The sequence below is a fragment of the Stenella coeruleoalba genome (genome assembly GCF_951394435.1).
Source record: "Stenella coeruleoalba genome assembly, chromosome: 3".
In the NCBI taxonomy this organism is placed as follows: Eukaryota; Metazoa; Chordata; class Mammalia; order Artiodactyla; family Delphinidae; genus Stenella; species Stenella coeruleoalba.
The window spans coordinates 74,176,651-74,196,826 of record NC_137148.1 but is presented as its reverse complement, the minus strand read 5'-3'; the positions used below and the strand labels follow the sequence as shown (position 1 = coordinate 74,196,826).

At 35.6% G+C, this 20,176-nt stretch overlaps 1 long non-coding RNA gene across 2 annotated transcripts in view; it reads left to right on the top strand.

Moving 5' to 3' along the window:
- LOC307185023 overlaps positions 1–18,958 on the top strand; it is a 177,380-nt gene extending 158,422 nt beyond the window's left edge. For both annotated transcript variants that reach the window (XR_013827849.1, XR_013827850.1), the window contains exons 3-5: positions 5,765–5,841; positions 6,089–6,189; positions 18,782–18,958. This is a non-coding gene — a long non-coding RNA (uncharacterized lncRNA). The remainder of the gene's footprint in view (positions 1–5,764; positions 5,842–6,088; positions 6,190–18,781) is intronic.
- The last annotated feature ends 1,218 nt before the right edge of the window (positions 18,959–20,176 follow it).

Here is a 20,176-nt window from a genome sequence, read left to right as displayed (position 1 = left end):
TTTTAGGAGGAAGCTTTTCAGAGATGGAGCATGTAGAAACTTCATTCCTTGTCTTTTAATCAAAGGAAGGATATATTTCTAAAAGCTGTCCATCTGGTTCCTTTCATGAGCCCTGAATTTACGTGATAAAAAGCAGAAATATAATTAATATATTTTTTCAATAAGAGACAGTTTTAGGCATGTGCCTCAGCAATGAATTGTGAAAGCTTTGACACATCTAATTTTGAAATCTATGTCACCACCCTGGGAAAGGAGGAAGGAGAAGGCAGGGCCTCTGCAGCCTTTTGCTTCTGAGATGTTTTTAGTGATCTATAGCTGCAAACCAAGGGAAGAGAGTTTCCATTTTGCTCTTGAAAGATGTATCAAGCCCAATTGCCAACACATAGTCTTTCCTGTCACACATTTCACTGATTCTAAATCAGTGAAGGAGCTGTCTTCTGGCAGCATTACTGCATTTGAATCTCTTTCTTTCAAATCTAATCTACAGTTGCTGAACCAGGCAATCTGCATTCCAAAAAAAAGGCTGTGACTGTAATAACATTAGGCCACTAATATTTCCAATAAGTAGAGTGATGGAAAAAGAAACCTCTGTAGTGGAGGGAAAAGAAGTTGTGGGAGAACCCCATAGTATATTTTCAAAAGTGGAAAGTCTGGTGGGGGGACAAGCTCAGATTGTCAGTCTTTCAAGGTCAAATGCATTAATTTGATAGAAGTTCAGTCCACACTACCGGTTTGAGGCAGATTCATACAAAAAGAGAAAGATGTGTATAGTTGTTGGAAACTCAGGATCTCTGAATCATAAATACTAGATTCATTAATAATTTTTGCATGACAAACTACTTGATTTCAGCTAGCATTTTCTATAAATATTAGACATGGGTTGAATCGACCTAATGAAGTTCTTGTGATTAGTGCCTGAACTGCCACCTGGGAGGATATTACATGAAGAGGCCTTACCATTTGAGGGGTTTATTCTGGCTCCTTTTCCATAGATAATGGATGTCTATAAATTGAAAACTAATCATTCTTACTGTATAACCCTTCCCCTCTTGTCCAACATGGGTGCCCAGGATGCCAAGAATTTCAGGGTTGTGTTTTTGAATGTGATTGTGTTGGAAGTTTTCACATATACATATAAGGCACATAATGAACCTGAATCTTCTTCACCTGGTGGTATAGAATGGTACAAAACTTATGCAGATAACAACATTGTTAGAGTATGCTCATGGAAGGAATATGAATGTCATCTATGCCTACACAGCCATGCCAACTTCACATTGTGAGTTAATCAGAGTAATCCCAGTTGGACTTACCGACATGGGAAATGACTAGTGAAAGCAAGAAGGGGAGAACAAGAACAGGGACTGTTCACTTTTCCAATAATCTAATATACATTGTTGGTAATTAAAAAATGTTTGTGTAGAAACGTTCATGGAGTTAGCAGCTTATTTCCAGGTAATGGCAAGTTATTTTCTCATACAGCTTATAAGGTACATATCTAAGCAATCTTAGGCTCCAGTGCCCAGAGAAGGTTAACCGTCAGGTATGGAAAGAGACTTTTGAATATGTGCTACAGACCATCCAGAAAAGACACACATTCATAGAAATCTGAAACTAGTTAGCCTTTGGAAAGACAGACATTCATAGAAATCTGAAACTAGTTAGCCTTTGGCCAAGTGTAGGGAGAATTAATGCATAAAAAAAATAAGACATTGCTAAACACAAACTTATTTTACATATTAGTAAAGCTATCCTCTTGAAGAAATAGAAGGTTTTTTTTTTCTAATTTTTCCTAACGTTGTTTTAAAAATCTTTTTGAAAAATCAGATGTAGATTAACATATACATTCACATCAGTCCTCTGTCAACATGTGATCAGCTTTGTCTGTTTTGAAAGGCCTAACTCAGTCTTTTCCAAAATTGTCCAAACATAAACAGTACTTTAAATTCAATAAAAAAAATATATTTGTTGGTTCCCATCCCATACATTTTGAAACTGAATCCCCCTGGAGGGGTGTGGGAATCTGTATTTTTTAAAAAAGAATCTCAAGTGATGTTCTCAGACATGTTCGGGAATCATAATCCCAAACTATTACCTGAACATAAACCCTTTCTGTGATATCTGTGAGCAGTCAGAATTCCACATATTAACTAAACCATATTTACTTTTCTGTATATTTCTCATTTTGAAGGCAATGTAGAGGGCTCATTCCTTCTAGGGAAGTAAGTGACAATCTGTGTTAATAATGATATTGTTGAAGACTGTCACAAATTCTGAATAATCTAAATTATTTGTGCAAATCACAAGAGGAATAATTTGGGTATTCTTTGGACTCACTATGTAATTTTTAGTAGATGTTCTAGTGACTTGCATTTCCCTGGTTAACCAAATTACATGAAAAATGGTAGATTAGATTGATGATCTGTCATCATATTTTAATAGCTCTTACTATACTTATGGAATATTTTTATAATCTTATGTTAATTACTAGCTATCCTATTCTTGGAAGAAAAGAGCTAAGAAAATGAGAACGAAGAATCATCTAGAGGTTTTGGTATTTAGTCAGAATCAGTCTGATGTTTGATCCAAACTGCCCTTATGATGGAAATACATTTATTTACTCTTATAAACAGATTTTAAAAAGTGGTAAGGTGGAATTTCTTCTTTCGATGAGCTATTTCCCAAACTAGCTTCATAATATAAAATTTTCCAACGTTGACTATATTTTCTTCCAAAAATTTATCTGGGTCAGTTACCACATGATGGAATTATTTACTCCTCAAGTCACTGGTTAATTGAACACATGATTACAAATCTACTATGGGCTAAGACTGAGGGAAATAAGTCAGACTTGGTCTTTACCTCCCTGGAACTCATAGTAATGGTGAAGTCAGGGTGGAGCATAGGGTTTATTCCAGACTTGCAAAAGCCCAGAAACTAGAAAGAAAATGGTACTTTTACCTGATTCCCAGGGCCATGGATGGACACAGCTGCAGTTGCAGGAGAGAGCTGACCTAACTCCCTGCTCTCAGTGAGGGATGCTTCTCCTTGGACTGCACATCCCTGTTTATCACATATTCTTGTGGATGTCTCAGTCTTCCAGGTCGTTAGTTACCAGAACAAGCAGCCCTATCATGTTGTGCCCATCCCCCCATCCAGTGCTCCCACTTTTACATGCTCTCATCTCAGGGACCTCCAACCCACAAGAGCCATCCTTTTCAGGCCTGGATTCACAGGGACACAGCCTGTGCAGTTACACAAGGTCCCTACTCAGACACGCCTGATGCTTGGTTTAATGCTTTATTGTCACCATCTTGAAATTCTTAATAATTTTTAACCAAGGGGTCTTGCATTTTGTCTGGCCCTGCTAATTTTGTAACCCACCTTGATTACCCACTTTTGTCACTGCAACATTACATCCTTGTGACTTGCAGTCATTTCTGCTTCAACTTTTTAATTCAGCTTGAAACAGCTGGTCCAGTTTTTTGAAATCTTAGCAAAAATTTCACCTTCTCATAGATACTTTTAACCACCATTTCTTTCTTTTCTTTTTTGGGTCTTCCTTTTTTTTTTTTTTCAGGTCTAATTTTACCTATAAGTCCTGTTTTTCATACTTAACCACCATTTCTAAAAATTAAATCCTCTCTGCCCAGTTACCTCCATCCATGTCACTGCTTATTATCACTACAGCAACTATGACAGTATGGAACTATTTTATTTGTTTACTTATTTGTCTAATATAGGTATACTCCTTTCAGGAAGAAACCTTATTTTATCTTTTTTTCTTTCTTGCTTTCTTTTCTTCATTGAAGTAACATTGGTTTATAATATTGTTTCACACGTACAACATTGTATTTCTACTCCTGTATACCCTACAGCATGCTCACCACCAAAAATTTAATTTCCATCCATCACCTTATAGCTGATCCTCTTTACCTACTTCATCCTCCCCCACCCCTTCCCCTCTGGTAACCAGTACTGTTCTCGGTACCTATGTGTTTGTTTGTTTATTTATCTTGTTTGTTTGTTGTTTATATTCCACATATGAGTGAAATCACACAATATTTGTCTTCTTCTGTCTGACTTATTTCACTTAGCATAATACCCTCAAGGTCCATCCATATTTTTGCAAAAGGCAAGATTTCATCTTTTTTTCTTTTTTTAATTTGGTCTTATTCAATATTTTACCTCTATGTCTTACAACATTGAATCAATCAATAAGTGAATGTATGAAATTCATGAATCTGAAGCACAGGAAGCATGAGGGAGAGTGGTACAAGACAAAGCTTGTGAAATAAGGAAGGACCACGAGTTGGGGATGCTTGTCTTTATCCTCTCAAGGGAGAGAGATATAAGTTGAGGTGTAGAGATGTTTTTCCAATATACGAATGTTTGACGTTGCATTTCTATTTAAAACTGATTTTCCTGACAAAAATCTATTTCTCATTACAAGTCATTGTATAAACTGATATTTTACTTAAAGGAAAAAATAAGAATAATTGATATTTTTTAGTTTTTTGGACTTCAGAATATGTCAATACTCTCCTTAAAAGTGAAACAAACACTGTATTCCAAATATGTAGATAAAATAGACCAATTATCCTCAGTTTGGTACTACCTAACAAAATATAGCTGCCATTTTGTTAATATTCCTATCTTTTTTTCAAGGGAGTATAAAAAGGAAGGAGAATTAATATCTAAATTAAAATCTCAAGGGTCATTGTGTATATTGCAAATGTTCAGGTCATTCAGCACATAAGACTGATAATGCAAAATTATACTATTTTTCTTGTGAACATCATTTTTTTTTCTGGGCATATATTCTTTTCACTGAAAAAAATTATATATTCAGTTAAAATGATCTTATAATCAAGTGAGTAGGTGTATAGAAATGTCAAATAGGAATGATAATATTTCCCACCTACCTGCCTTCACAGGATGCTGTGAGAATTGATATGAAAATGTCTTTGAAGTGTTTTGAACTGCTTAGAAGAAAGATATGATATAAATACAGAGCTGTATTTTTGGAATTATGATTCCAATGGCCTCTATGATAAATCCTATGATTTTAGAGTTAGAAGAGATACAGTCACCTTCTTGTCCTAACTCTTCACTATAGATTTGAAGCCCAGAGAGGTGAATATTTTTGGTGCCACTAACTATATAACAACTTATTTTTCAAACAAAATTAAACATTGATTCAGTGAACATTTAGCATTGATTTCATAGCTTTCGACATTGAAACAGGTGATGTCCTGGTAACTTAGTGCATTAGTTTGGTGGGCAGTCACAACAAGATACCACAGAAATTTATTAAACAACAGAAATTTGAACAACAGAAATTTATTTTTTCACAATTCTGGAGGCTAGAAGTCCAAGATCAAGGTGTTAGCAGGGTGGTGTTTCTTCTGAGGCCTCTTTCCTTAGTTTGTAGATGGCTGTCTTCTTGTGTTTTCACATCATCTTCCCTTTGTACCTGTTTGTATCCCAGTTTCCTTTTCTTATAAGGACACTGGTCATAATGAAGTAAGGCCCACCATAATGACTTTGTTTTAATTTAAGTACTTTTTTTAAGGCCCCATCTCCAAACACGGTCACATTCTGAGGTACTGGGGGTTGGCACTTTAACATATAAATTTGGAGAAAACACAATTTAGCCCATAACACTCAGATACCTGTGTTTGGGCCTAGCATGAAGTCACTAACTAGTCATTCCATACACCCACATTTACAGCCTTTTAATGCTTCCATTGCTTTTTTTCAGATATGCTGATCTTCCTTCTGGTTCTGAAACATGCCCAGCACTTGCTCTCTTTGGTTCTTTGCACTCATCTTTGCCTGGTAGGTTCTTTTATAATCTCTTCATATTACTATGTGTCAGGTCTTAGCTTAATGCCATCTTCACAAAGATGTCTTTTTTTGGCCACATTATGTAAATCAGTCCTAGTGATATTGATTTTCTTATCTTATGTATCTTCTGAATAATCTATGAGGGAAAAAAAGCAACCTTGGATGCCTGGGAACTGATATGACATTTAAACCTAGACCTCAATCTCAATGTCATTACAAACTTATCTCCCTCTTACAGCTGAGCCATGTTGTTCTCCTGCAGAGCATGATGTCACAGAACATTCCCATCAGCAAGGTCATCGTGCACCCCACAGAATAACCACCATCTCCCCTCATTAAGTGAGTGACTAGAGCTTTTGAAAACCAGTTATAGCTATAACCTTGCCTTAATCTGCCTTCTCTGTAGATAAGATTTATTGAAATAGCCAATCATAGACTTGTTCCTTCTTTATGACAACCCCCAATCTACCCCTAAATTCTCCCCAACATTACTCAACCAGAGCTCCAATCCTATGGTCAATTCTTTCTAATGCCCTTATTGAGACACACCACAGTTCCCAAGGTGTGTGTTCTCCCTCCTTGCAATGAGTGATAGATATAACTTGTTCAACTGCAGGTGTTCCTGGTAGTCTTTTGTTGGTCTATTTTCTAGATCATTACTGTCTGTCTTCCATGAAGGCATAAGCTACGTGAGGGAAGGAATCTGGGTTTGCCTCATCACATCTTCATTACTAGCACTGTTCACAACAATGTTCGCTGTACCCAGCACATAATAGGCACTCAGTTAGTATTGGATGAACAAATGAATTGGATGAACAAATGAATCAACCAACACCAGAATACTTATGACTATTTTATACCCTTTCAAGTGCCTCTGTTTAGAATGTTTTAGGGTCTTCATAGTGATATTAGGGATATATAAGAAGGAATATAGTCCCTAAGTAGGGAATGACATAGTGCAAATGGTATATGAGGAAGATCATTACTGTTGCTGGCAGCAGAAAAGAGTCCTGGGGAAGGGAATAGATATTATTGTGCTAGGTAATAATAGTAAGGTTTGGGGTGGACACTTGGATAAAGTGAGCAAATGGCCTTTTGAGAAATGTGTCACACAGCAGTGTACCTTGAGAGTACATTAGTTATAAGGTACCAAGATAATAAGTTTGACAAAATACATTCAAGATTGTGAGTCTCCAGAATTTTTGTTTCAGTCATTGTTCTCATTAAGTATTCACTATTTGTACCTGAAATGGAGATCTATTAAAAAATGTCAATTGTTTTCTTAGTTATTGTAACCTTATCTTACACGCAGTAAGTTTTAATTCTAAATTTCAAATCTACTGATTCAATACTTTTAGGATAATCCTACAGAAATAGACTTTCTGAATTTTATAATTGGATTTTATTTTGCCCACAGAATTATACATTTTTGATTCCAAATATTGAAAGATGTGTATTATTTTATCGATTAGTATATTAATTAAATTTCTATGAGTAATAATAATGTGTATCTAGATGTTTCCAGTTACACATAATCCTGTTTCATGCTTCATGCAAAACAAAACAAGACCCTCTGATTACTAAATTTAGCAATGTATAATCCTATATAGAAATTACTGCTGAAGTAGTAAATAGTATTATATTTATGTTTTATAAGAATGAACAAAGACTCACTTATGAAGCATCTGCTTAGACTCCACTATTTTTTTTCTTTTAATTTGTGAGATCAAATTGTTTTAAGTGGCCAACAATTACAACTTGAAAGGGATACTTTGTTAATTATATTTCTCCTAATGTGGATATCCAAATGTTTCAATTCTAAATATGTAAGTTGAAAGTTTAATGCTAATTTTCTATGGTTTAAGTTTCTTGTGACTTTTCATCTATGAGCTATTGTATTTGATTTCACGTCTCTAACTCTTTTGAGTTCTGAGTTACACATCTAAATCTCTGGCAAAACATAGGCTTAAATTCCACTGCTCCTATCAGAAGGGAGACTTTATTTTATGGAGTGTGAACAGCTGTGCTAAACAGAGTTAATGTTAGAATTACCACTGAGAACAAAAGTGTGGAGCTTTTCACTGCTTAATTAAAAAAAATGTTTCAAGTGCCACCTTCAAAGTGTGACAAGGCAACAAAAGTAAGAAAAAAGAAACAGAGTAGAGAGTATATCTTCATGTTATTGGAAAACAATCTACCAGGAGGAGTTGGAATATACTACTGTGGGTCATCTCTTAGTAGAGTTTTGTTAATATATATCTGGGCATACAGCATGATGCACTTAAGTGTTTACTTATTTTTTTTAACAAGGTTTTTTCCTGGCTAGTTAGCTTACTGGTTCTCCCATTATTAAAAATTTGGAGGAGTGGAAAAAGAATTCTGGTGTGACTTTCACTTAAAGAGGCAAGCTTCAGGCAGCATCAAGGGTACACTCTAGTTCTGGCAGGAAGTGATCTTGAATGATGTTCATAGTCTCCAAGTCCTCTTGTTTTGAAACTAGCACAAAGAGCTCCTTAATATGGGAAAGAAAAAAGGGGGGTGGTGGAGGGAGATCTTTAGGACTGTCTCTTTGGTGAGTCTCCAGTGGAAGAAGCCTATTATTTATTTATTTTCACTGAAATATTAGGTGAGAATGGTTATAGTAGAGAAAGCTTGCTTTCTCTTATTTCTTTGAGAGTTAAGCATGGGGCATCCACGACCTAAATCTGGGCAGAAAGGACCAACTTTCCCCTTGACCCATGTTCTCCTTTCAGACCTCAGGTATTTTGGGGAAAGAACAACCAGTAGCCTTTACAGCTATGACTCAGAGTGTTTGTTAGAATGAAAGGCAAAAAATATTCATTATGATCTATTTAATCCAATTAAAAATATTGGTTTCAGGTCTTACATTTAGGTCTTTAGTCCATTTTAAATTTATTTTTTGAATATGGTGTGAGATAATGTTCTAATCTCATTGTATTACATGTAGCTGTCCAGTTTTCCCGGAACCACTTGTTGAAGTGACTCTGTTTTCTCCATTGTATATTCTTGCCTCCTTTGTCATGGATTAATTGACCGTAGGTGCACAGGTTTATTTCTGGGCTCTCTATTCTGTTTCATTGATCTATGTGTCTGTTTTTGAGACCTGAAACCATAAAACTCCTAGAAGAAAACTTAGGCAGAACACACTTTGACATAAATCATAGAAAATTTTTTTAGATCTGTCCCCTAAGGCAAAAAAAAAAAATAAAAGCAAAAATAAACAAATGGGACCTAATTAAACGTTTTGCACAGCAAAGGAAACCATTGACAAAACAAAAAAGACAACCTACTGAATGGGAGAAAACATTTACAAGTGATATGACCAACAAGGGTTAATATCCAAAATATATACAGAGCTCATACAACTTGATAAAAAGAAAAAAGAGCAGAAGACTCGAATAGGCATTTTTCCAAAGAAGACATACAGATGGCCAACAGGCACCTGAAAAGATGCTCAACATCGCTAATTATTAGAGAAATGCAAATCAAAACCACAATGAGGTATCACCTCACACCAGTCAGAATGGCCGTCATTAAAAAGTCTACAAATAATAAGTGTTGGGGAGGGTGTGGAGAAAAGGGAACACTTGTGCATTGTTGGTTGGAATGTAAATTGGTGCAGCCACTATGGGAAACAGTAAGGAGGTTCCTCAAAAAACTAAAAACAGAACTATCATATGATCCAGAAATTCTACTCCTGGATAAATATTGGGAAAAAATGAAAACACTAATTCAAAATGATACTTGCACCCCCAGTGCTCATAGCAGCACTATATACAATAGCCAAGACATGGAAACAACCCAAATGCCCATCAACAGACAAATGGATAAAGAAGATGTGGTACATATATACAGTAGAATACTACTCATCCCCTCCCTTCTTATTTACTGATACCATTCTTGGAAATGGATTTTCCAACAAAATTAAATATGCATTTCTGAAGCATAGCCCATTAACCATTGGGCATCTTTTAAAATGCAGTCTTTTAAAATGTTCATGCTTATGATTAAAAAAAGAGACTAGATTCTTACTAAATAACATTTTCAGCTAAACATTTCATGATTCATGGATGTTCATCTCAATATTACTGATGTATTAGATCTGATGCATCTGTGTGCCTTTAGTCTGTTTCTTCAGTTCAACAGGATTTAATTTGATACTCCCTAATATGTTTCACACATAAGTTCTTTACCTATACTTTACAAAATGACAAAAGTAATCTCCTTTAGGCATAGTTCTCTGTATTGCATCACCAGAATTTGTACATTTTTTCCAGTATTTATGTGAGTTTTGGGATGGTTCTAAAAGCAAGAATATATAAGGAAGTTTGTCTATTCTGTCTTTCTGCTTCATCTAATACTTTTTAAGAAGTCTATTTGACAGTCTAATAGCAAATCAAATATTTTGGACACCTAGACTCAGCTAAAGTCTAGATACAAACCACATATCTGATAAGGGATTGATATTCAAAATATATGAGGAAGTCACACAACTCAGTAGTAAAAAAATGAATAGAGTTGACCCTTGAACAACACAGGGGCTGGGAGCACTGACCCTCCACACAGTCGAAAATCTGCATATAACTTATAGTAGTACTCCTTATATGCGACTTCTCCATATCCATGGTTTCAACAAATCTTGGATCCTATAAGTGTACCTACACAGTTCAAACTTGTGTTGTTCAAGTGTCAACCATAATCCAATTAAGAAGTGGGAAGAGGACCTGAATAGATATTTTTCCAAGGAAGATATTCAAATGACCAACAAGCACATGAAAAGGTGCTCAACATCACTAATTGTGAGGGAAATGCAAATCAAAACCACAATGAGGTATCACCTCACACTTGTTAGAATGGCCATCATCAGAAAATCTACAAACAACAAATGCTGGAGAGGGTGTGGAGAAAAGGGAACACTTGTGCACTGTTGGTGGGAATGTAAATTGGTATTGTCACTATGGAGAACGTTATGGAAATTTCTCAAAAAAATTAAAAATAGAGCTACCACATGATTCAGCAATCATATTCTGAGTATGTAACCAAAGTATATAAATCACTATCTCAAAGAGATGTATGCACCCTCATGGTCATTGCAGCATTATTTACAAGAGCCAAGATGTGGAAACAACCTAAGTGTCCATTGACAGATGAATGGATATAGAAAATGTGGCATACATGGTCACTGGAATATTATTCAGCCATAAAAAGAAGAATAACCTGCCATTTTCAATGAAACTTGACAGCATTATGCTAAATGAAATTAGTCAGATAGAGAAAGACAAATGCGATATCATTTACACATGGAATCTAAGAAAACCAAACTCAGAAACAGAGACAGATTGGTGGCTGCAGATGTAAGGGGGTGGGGTTAATGGGTGAAGGTGTCAAAAGGTACAAACGTCCAGTTATAATTTAAATAAGTTCTGGAGATAGAATGTACAGCATGATGATTATAGTTACCAATACTGTATTATATATTTGAAAGTTGCTAAGGGAACAGATCCTAAATATTCTCATCACAAGAAAAATATTGTAACTATGTGAGGTGATGGATGTGTTAACTAAACACGTGGTAATTATTTTGCAATATGTACATATATGAAAAAATTACGCTATACACCTTAAACTTATACAGTGTTATATGCCGACTATATCTCAATAAAGCTGGAAACAAAATTATGGTAATAACGTTTAGGACCATTTGGGGATTAAACAAAACCTTATATTGAATTAGCATATTGTGAGGAACTACAAAATGATATTTATTACTACATTTGACCCTTGAACAACACAGGGGTTAGGGGCACCAACCTTCTGAGCAAAAATCTTCGTAACAGCTTTATAGTTGGCCCTCCTTATCCATGGTTCTACATCTGTGGAGTTGACCAACCTCAGATAGCGCAGTGCTGTAGCAGGTACTTATTAAAAAAAATCTGCATATAAGTGGACCCATGCAGTTCAAACTCTTGTAATTCAAAGGTCAATATTGTTATTACACCTATATTTTCCATTACTTTAGAGGAATCTGATTTAAACAGTATAAATCATTCACATGAAGTCTCAAGATGCTTTATATAAACTAGATGGCAGAACAGGATGACGTTGGATCAAATTTCTAAGAACCATGTATTTCATTTTTTATGGCAATGGGACTAATCCTCTCAAACTTATAGCTCTTGATTTGTGTAACTAGGTCATTCCTATTGATTTTTGGAGAAAGAGTAACAAATGGGATTTGGTAGACTTTACAGAAATACATGCAAGGAGGAAGAAAAGGTATTTTTAAATCATAAAACATTTTATTGAGAAAGAGTCAAAGCTAAAGCCATACAAAAGCCAGCACTATCTCCCCTTTACAAATCACAAGCCTGGAGGAAAAGTATATCCTTGAAATGGAAGGGTCAGTTGCATCTTAAGTAGTATTAGACTATGTTAGTAGCCTAAAAGGTGTTTTCCCAAGGACATTTTGGCATGTCGTCCATGATTTTCACAGGCTTCTGATGTATTCTTGAAAACTCAAAGTTCTGTTCAGTATCTGATATTTGTAGTTGACTGTGTAAAAGATGAAGGCAAACCATTGGACTGATTTCCTCTTCCTTAGAGTTTTACAATATTCTATATTGAAGTGTGGTAATTCTACACGGAATACACTACTGCCTTAATTTCACTAAATGAATGTCCAGAAGGTTGAGAGCTCTTTCATCTTTAGCCTTCCTCCCTTTTCAGTCCACTCTTACACAGTGCCTTTCCTTCTATAACAACACCTGCCATGCCCCTTTCTGAGATTTTTAAAGGTAGACGTGATTAAGAGTAATTTGGAGCAGGTCTAGAAATGGCCTAGAGAAGTTCAGGATCAAGCTCTAGAATTAGCTGATTTTTTGGCTGCCCTGGCAATGTGTGGGAAATCACTGTGTACTATAGAATTTTCTTTTTTATTCAAATACTTTGAGTTTATTACCTATCTTCCCATAGCTTCAGCCTTCTCTAATTATTTGTTCCCCATTTCAGTATATAGGATAGAATCTTATTCCTACTAAAATTATACTATGTATTTTATTAGTTATGAGGGAGCTAAGGTGGGAAGGTAGAAAACAATGCCAGTAGAGTAATAGTTTCATTAATAAGTAGGACTCAGTAATGAAAAACTTCTTTTCTGGAGAAAATTAGAAATCAGAAAACCAGTTTTCCATTCCAGCAACTGATGCTAAAAAGCTTTAGTCAGACTTGCCTTTAGAGTCCCTTCCAAATACCAGTGGAACTACTACCAAGCAGCTTAAGCAACCAAACTAAGGCGTTGCTGTCCCTGTGCTTGAAGATGCTCTGAACGTCACAGTGGGGCAGTAAAAAGATGTGTGGGTTAAGATCTAGTCTTTGTCACTCTATGATGTTGGGGAGTCATGTAGCTGATAGGTATCAATTTAGTCATTCTACAAGGAACATTTTAAATTAACAGCCCAATCAACACAATCCTTGAAAAATAATCAGATTTTTCCTTATTTACTTGGGGAGTAGAATTTTAAAAAACAAGAGAAAACAAAGGTCAGCCCTAGGTAAGTTAAAGCTTCAGGTAAAGAACTCTTTACACTGGAGGCAAATTATCAGGCCTCATGACTTCCTTAGGACCTGCCTGTTTATCTCAAACAATCTGTGCTCAGAGGTGTTTTTGTCATAAAGCTAAAATTGCAAAGTGCAACATTTTATATGACATAAGTTTTTCAGCTTTTTTTTTTACACGGGTGATTTCTTATATAATTGCTCAACTCGCAGGTAATTTGTAAATCAAGATATTACTATATAGCAACATAGGTAATAGGCCATCACAATAGAAATAAAATAGAGAAAGAGAGAGAGACTAATAAAATATAATTATATATTTTTTGTTATGGAAAGGCAATTTCTGCTTTCTATTGAAAATAAGTATAAAATTAGTAGTTAAATTTGATGATAAATGCTTCCTTAGATGCCTCATTTGTCCCTTATTATAAAAGTTATATGACCTTCAACAGAGATGTCAGGTTGCTGAAAAATACAAATAGTTTAAATATGTTTTTCATCAAACTGAAAATTTGTCTAAGGGGCCCTTTGAATGAGATGAAGCTGTTTGGGAGGATAATATATAAGTTTGCATTTAACAGTAAATAACATATAAAAATAAAATTCAGTGATTTCAGGGCTTAACTGCATTTATAATTAATGTTCTTACCCACGTAATTAAGTTAAAAAGATAGGTAGAAGATAAATGTGATAGGGAAGAGCTGGAAAGAGAAAGACAAATGTAAATTTGTTTCAGAATATTTTATTTTCACCATGGTTATGGAATATTGCAAAGAGAATTATATCAATATGTTTATTCTGTTACTCAGGAACTGTAATTAATTTCACTTAAATGTAATTTCTTTTTATAATACATTTTCCAGTACATGGCTTTTTAATCTCAAAAAATACATTTTATTTGTAAACCGAAATGGTGATGGAGTTTGCTTTTCTTTCATTGTGATGGTTCAGAAACTTGAAATTACCTGATGGGTCTGACAATGAAGAGACAAGGAAGTAAACATAATCGTAGTTTCATTTTTCTGAAGTTTGCTTTCCTGATGTGTATTCTGATTCTTCTAGTTCTTAGCCCACTCACAGCTATAGAGAAGTGGCCATTTCCAATGAGTGGTCATTTGTGAAAGTACATTGTTTTGTGACAGGACAGTATTTGCTAGGACAGAGTCAATAGGTGGGGTGATAACTTCATTTATTGGCATATTATAGGTTTTGATGAAAAGTATGGGCAGTTGTGTAATCTGCAGTAGGAAATTAAAAGTAATTAGAGATTTAACAAAATTTTCATTGATGTGAATATTAAGGAAGTCAGAAAAGCCTCAGGTTATTTCTTTTTGTATTTATTATTATTATTATTTTGCAACGGTTAATATGTGTCTTTAGGTTTCTGACAGAAGGAAGACACTTACAAGGATCAGAAGGTAGTATTCCACCGGGGGAAATGTATTTCATACTCAGCAATAGAAATTCTACTTTCAGTTCTATGGAGAAAAAGGTTTACGTATTGATCCAACTGACCAGCTAGCATGTATTTTTTGAAAGAAATTGAAAAACCTAAATATGGAATTCAGCTTTTGACTGTAGTGGGTAAACGGCTGCCACTAGGAACAAGTTAATTTTTTTTAAGTGGATTCATTTAAATAGAAAACAACCCTCACAGAATCTCTTTATTCTACATGGAGAATTAGTCATTGTGTTTTGCCTTTTGATGTGCTGTGGCAAAAAGGATACACACATAAATTCCTTTTAGCTTTGCTAATGTTCTGTCAACTCTGGGACCTGCAGATGTAACCTATAGAGATAGTGCCGGCTCTTATTGCCAAAGTCTAGTTTTCCCTAAAAGCACACATCATGTTTCTATCTTCCACTCTTGGGTATTTCCTTTCTAGAAATGGCACCCTAATGAATATTAGACTAAAGTAATGGCATGGCAGTTAAAAATATATTGTTTCTTTTCAGATCTTCCGCTACAGAGACAAAGAGAGCGTGTCAATTTTCCTCCTTTTATTCTCACTTAAAAATTAATATTAGCTGAATCCCTGATAATCAGCACTCAGTCAAATAAACAAATAAACCAACAGGGAAATTATTTGTAAGATAAATGTGATCTAAACTGTCACTACGAAAAGCCAAAGCGGAATTCATTTTATGCAGACCTCAAGCAACTCAATTTCTGAAGGATGGCTTTAATGGTAGCCTTAACTAAAATGTATATTTTAACAAGGCATATTTACAGCACATAATAAATGTTTAAATTAGATTAATTAGTATGCATCGTTGAGGCTTTCTTACTGTTTAGAATTATTTGCCCTGCTGAAGTAGTAAATCTAGATGAGCTGAGCACTCAAATGATTCTAATAACAACACTTGGCATTTGTACAGTGCATTATATTTTCTAAGTACTTTATAATTACAATATTAATTAGTTAAGTGACATGTGATCTTGTGAAGAGGTCTGCATCTTATCCCCTTTCACAAATGAGGAAACTTTAACTGCAAAGGACAGTAATTCACATTGCAAGTAAATCAGGTTAAGATTAAAAAACGTTTTGTATGACTTGTGAATGTCTGATGCTGCATTTTACTAAGAATAATTTATTTCGATGTCATGTTCTTTGGATCAAGAGGTAAAGGTTTCATCCCATATACAGATTTTCAGAAAGCTAGCAGAATAAAGAAAGGACAGAAAAGAGAGAGTTCTTTAGTTTCCATTGCATTCTGTCTCCTCTACTAAACTTTCATTATATCCTTGAGGCTGAGTTGTTGAGCCTGGAACCTTGATGGTGAATTGGGTAGCCTCCTGGAGGACCCTTGGTCCCCTATCAGAGGAAGCATCTGCTCTTTACTGAAGCATCTCTAGTGCTTCATGTCGATGCAAAGGGGAACAATAACTTCAAAGGCTAATGAGGCTGGGAAATACACTTAAGTGTCTTTGGTTTCTAATCTCAATGCAAATTAAGTAGGGTTTCCAAAATATTATAGAATAATATGAGATTATTTTAAGCAAGCAACTTCAACAAGCATTAATTAATTATTTATGTTCTGTCTTCTAAGGGGAAACTCTAAAATTAATAGAACATGGCTTCTGTACTAAGAGACTTGGAGTTTAGTAGAAGGATATAAACATGTCAACAAATTAAAGCAATATGAAACAAATAGTTGTTAGGTACTTGTCACCCATCAGGCATGATTTTAAGGGATACAACAGTGAATAAAACAGGTAAAAACCCCTGCCTTCATCTAGCAGATATTCCAGTGAGTGAATAAAAAGTATTAAAGGTAGTGTGATAAAGAAGGGATAGAGTGCTTATAGATGAGGCATGCAAAAAGCGGTAGCCAATATTTACCTATCTGCAGGATATTGATGAATTGCCATTTGAATTTAATATTGTTAAATGAGTCAATGTTTATTTGAAAGCTATAGAGAAGAACTTTAGGGCAGCAGGGGGATTGGAGGATGGAGGGTGGTTGAAGTGACAAAGGGTTAGGTGTGGAGAAAATATACGAAGCCCAGAAAGTTTGGTGGACAAAGAGTTGGACATATGAGAGTCTGGTAAACTGCAAGTAATTAGGCAAGGCTGGAACTTATGGTACATAGGCAGTTGGCTTCAAAGGTTAGTAGAAAAACTATGGACCCACATAATCTGGAAAATTAAGAACACATTAATTATGGCTGTGTAGTATACTGGCAGAGAAGATGGCCAAGATGGAAGGTGCTGGAAGCTGCTTGGTTTGGTGGTGAAGGAGGATGAAGACACTAGTACTAGGTGAGGTGAGAAGAGCTCCCATCTTTACCTGACTTCAAAAAAGAAGCCTTAATTAATGTGCTCAGATAGTAAAATAGAAAACCAAACAACAGCCACAGCAGCAAAAACCTTTCTAGTATTTTACCATTTATTTGATTCTTCCTCTTCTTTTCCCCTCCAATTACATGCATAGGGTGATCAACTGAGAATTACTGAAAGCAAAGCAAAGCCAACCAAAAACCCTTGAAATTCACAGGCTAACATCAAAAAAGATTCAAAATTAGGTAAATGGAATACCTTATACGAAATGGAATAAAATTCCAGGCTGTTTCACAAGTCTCCTTGTTTTACAGAGAAAACAATCAGGTTGTAGAAAGGTTGAGTGGGTCTCCAAGTCTTTACAGTATGGAGACCTCTTTAGTCAGGCTTAACTATTTCAAATATTCACTGTGTCCACTAACAGACTATTAGAAATGTAATAACCTCTGTTTGTTGTTGTTGTTGTCATTATGGCTACCATTATTGCTCCAGCAACTACTCCAGTAGTTCAGAAACCACTATTTACTTTTACTTATATATCTATCACCTAGTCCAAGTGAGTGTCACTTATTTGTTGAATGACTTGTAAACGTATTTCAAAACTTCCTGACAAAAAAGTACTGATGCTGAAAAGTACTGAAACTGATGCTAAGGGGAGATTAGCATCCAAATGAGGTTTTCTCTCCTTATATCTTACTTTTTGGAAGAACTGAGGGGGATTTATCAGAGAAGGAAAGCAAAACATTTTGGAGGAAATGAATTTTGAGGAGTGCTCACCTAAGCATTTGCTGTATCATTGTCCTCATGAGGAGGCAGTCTGTTTTAGTGTTTATCATTCTCTTAATCTGTGAAGTATATTTGCTTGTGAAATTTTTCAAACTACAAACCCCCAACCTCCTGTCTATAAATATCACCAAAATCTATGTGTACATGATTTTTACTCAAGTATTTTTTTTCCTTCCCAAATATAATGAAAATAACGAAAACAAGAACAAGAACATCATCGTCATCAACAACAAGGACAAACAACAAAGGGATTGATGAGTTGTATCAAATAACACAATATTTTTCCTTCTTTATATACCTTTGAGTAAGAAACAATTTGTCTGGATCTCACTTTTCTCTCATGTAAAAAAGAAGGGTACCAACTATCATCACTATTTTAATAATGTTCTTAGAATACTAGGCAATGCAATTAGACATGAGGAAATCATAATGTGACAATGTTGAATAAGAAAAAAATATTATTTTCAGATATTATGTATCTGAAAGGCCAACCTAGTTTACCATAAAACTATTAGAAACTTTAAGATAAAATATTAAGATTGCTCATTACAAAAGCAATACCAAAAGTTCATGGCTTTTCTATAAAAATAAAATGAAAAAACAAGAACCCATTTTTAATGGTAACATAAAAAATAAGTGCACTATGGGCTGAATTATGTCCCCCCAAATTCACATATTGAAGCTCTAACCTCCAGTGTGATTGTACTTGGAGTAGAGAAGTAATAATGTTTGAGTGAGATAACAGTAAAGAGTGCGGCCCTGATCCCTTAGAATTCCTGTCTTTAAAGGAGAGCCATCGGAGAATTTGCTCTCTCTGCTCTTTGAGGACACAGCAAGAAAGTAGCCATCTGCTAGCCAGGAAGACACCTCTCACCAGAAACTGAACCTTACTGGAATCTTGATCTTGGACTTCCCAGCCTTCAGAACTGTAAAAAAGTAAGTTTCAGTTGGTTGTGTAACTCAGTTCCCGGTTTTTTCAGGGCAGCTCAAGCTGACGAATACAGATTTTGGTATTGAGAAGTGGAGGTGCTGCGGAGTCAAATACTTCAAAATGTGCAAGTAGCTTTGGAACTGTACAATAAGAAGAGGCTGAGACACATGCTATAAAAAGAGCCCACATTGGGGGCGTACTCTGGGGAGCTGGCGCTTTGGGCAGGGTTGCTTGGGCCGGCGAGGGCACAGGGCTCCAGGGCTTGGGGCTGGCCCCCGCCTCTCTGGGCAAGCGCGCGTGGCTGGCGTTTCTAAGGTGAGGCTGCCCACACCCGACCCTTTCCGGGGCAGAGGAAACACCTATGAACCCTTCGGCCTCCTTCCTGGCCTGACTCCAGAACACAGGGTCAGAAGTTGAGATTTCCACTGTCGAGGAGCAATGGAAAAGGGCTGCAGCTGCTCATTGGAGAACTGAAAGATTGAGACAGAGAGCTCAATGATATGGTTGTAGTACATCAAAGACAACTCCTTTCATAGGAAGAGGATCAGCAGAGAGTGTTGACTTTGGAAGAACGTTACAGCAAATTAGAAGGTCAGACATTCATTTAGCAGCATCTGTCATGTACTTGTACACACCAACACATTAAAAGGGCTCACGGGAAAGATAGAGAAGGAGCATTTCAACACAATCCCTGCTACCCTGGAGTTTATTTTAATTGAAGATAAGAGAACTTCATGAACACTTACGAACGAACAGACAAACACAATGTGAATTAAAGTAGGGCAAGCAAAGTACTTAACTGTAGAAAGAGTGCTGGGACAGCTCCAGTCAACATGGAGTGTCAAGAGTGAACCTGAAGGAAATTAGTTTTGAGCTAGAATATGAATGAAGATGCCATAGAACTGGCCATTCCTCTTGAACTGACTCAAAGATTTTAAACTTTTGGTATTGAACTTGATCTCAAGTGCCTAAAACAGTCATCTTTTAAAATTATAGCAGTCTCAAAAATGGCTTACAAAAATTTCCTTTTGTACCATATTTTAACTCTCAGCCTTTTGGTGCTACCCTAAAGTCTGAATGTTCTATTGACACTGCATTAATACTAGAGTGTCCTAGAGGGGAAAATACTAGATCTGTTTAACAGAAAGATAATCATATATCCCCTTCTTTTTAACTTATTTTACACAAAGGATTCTGTAAATGTGACAACCTAAATATGAATAATTTTTCCATTTCTTTGATGACCATACCC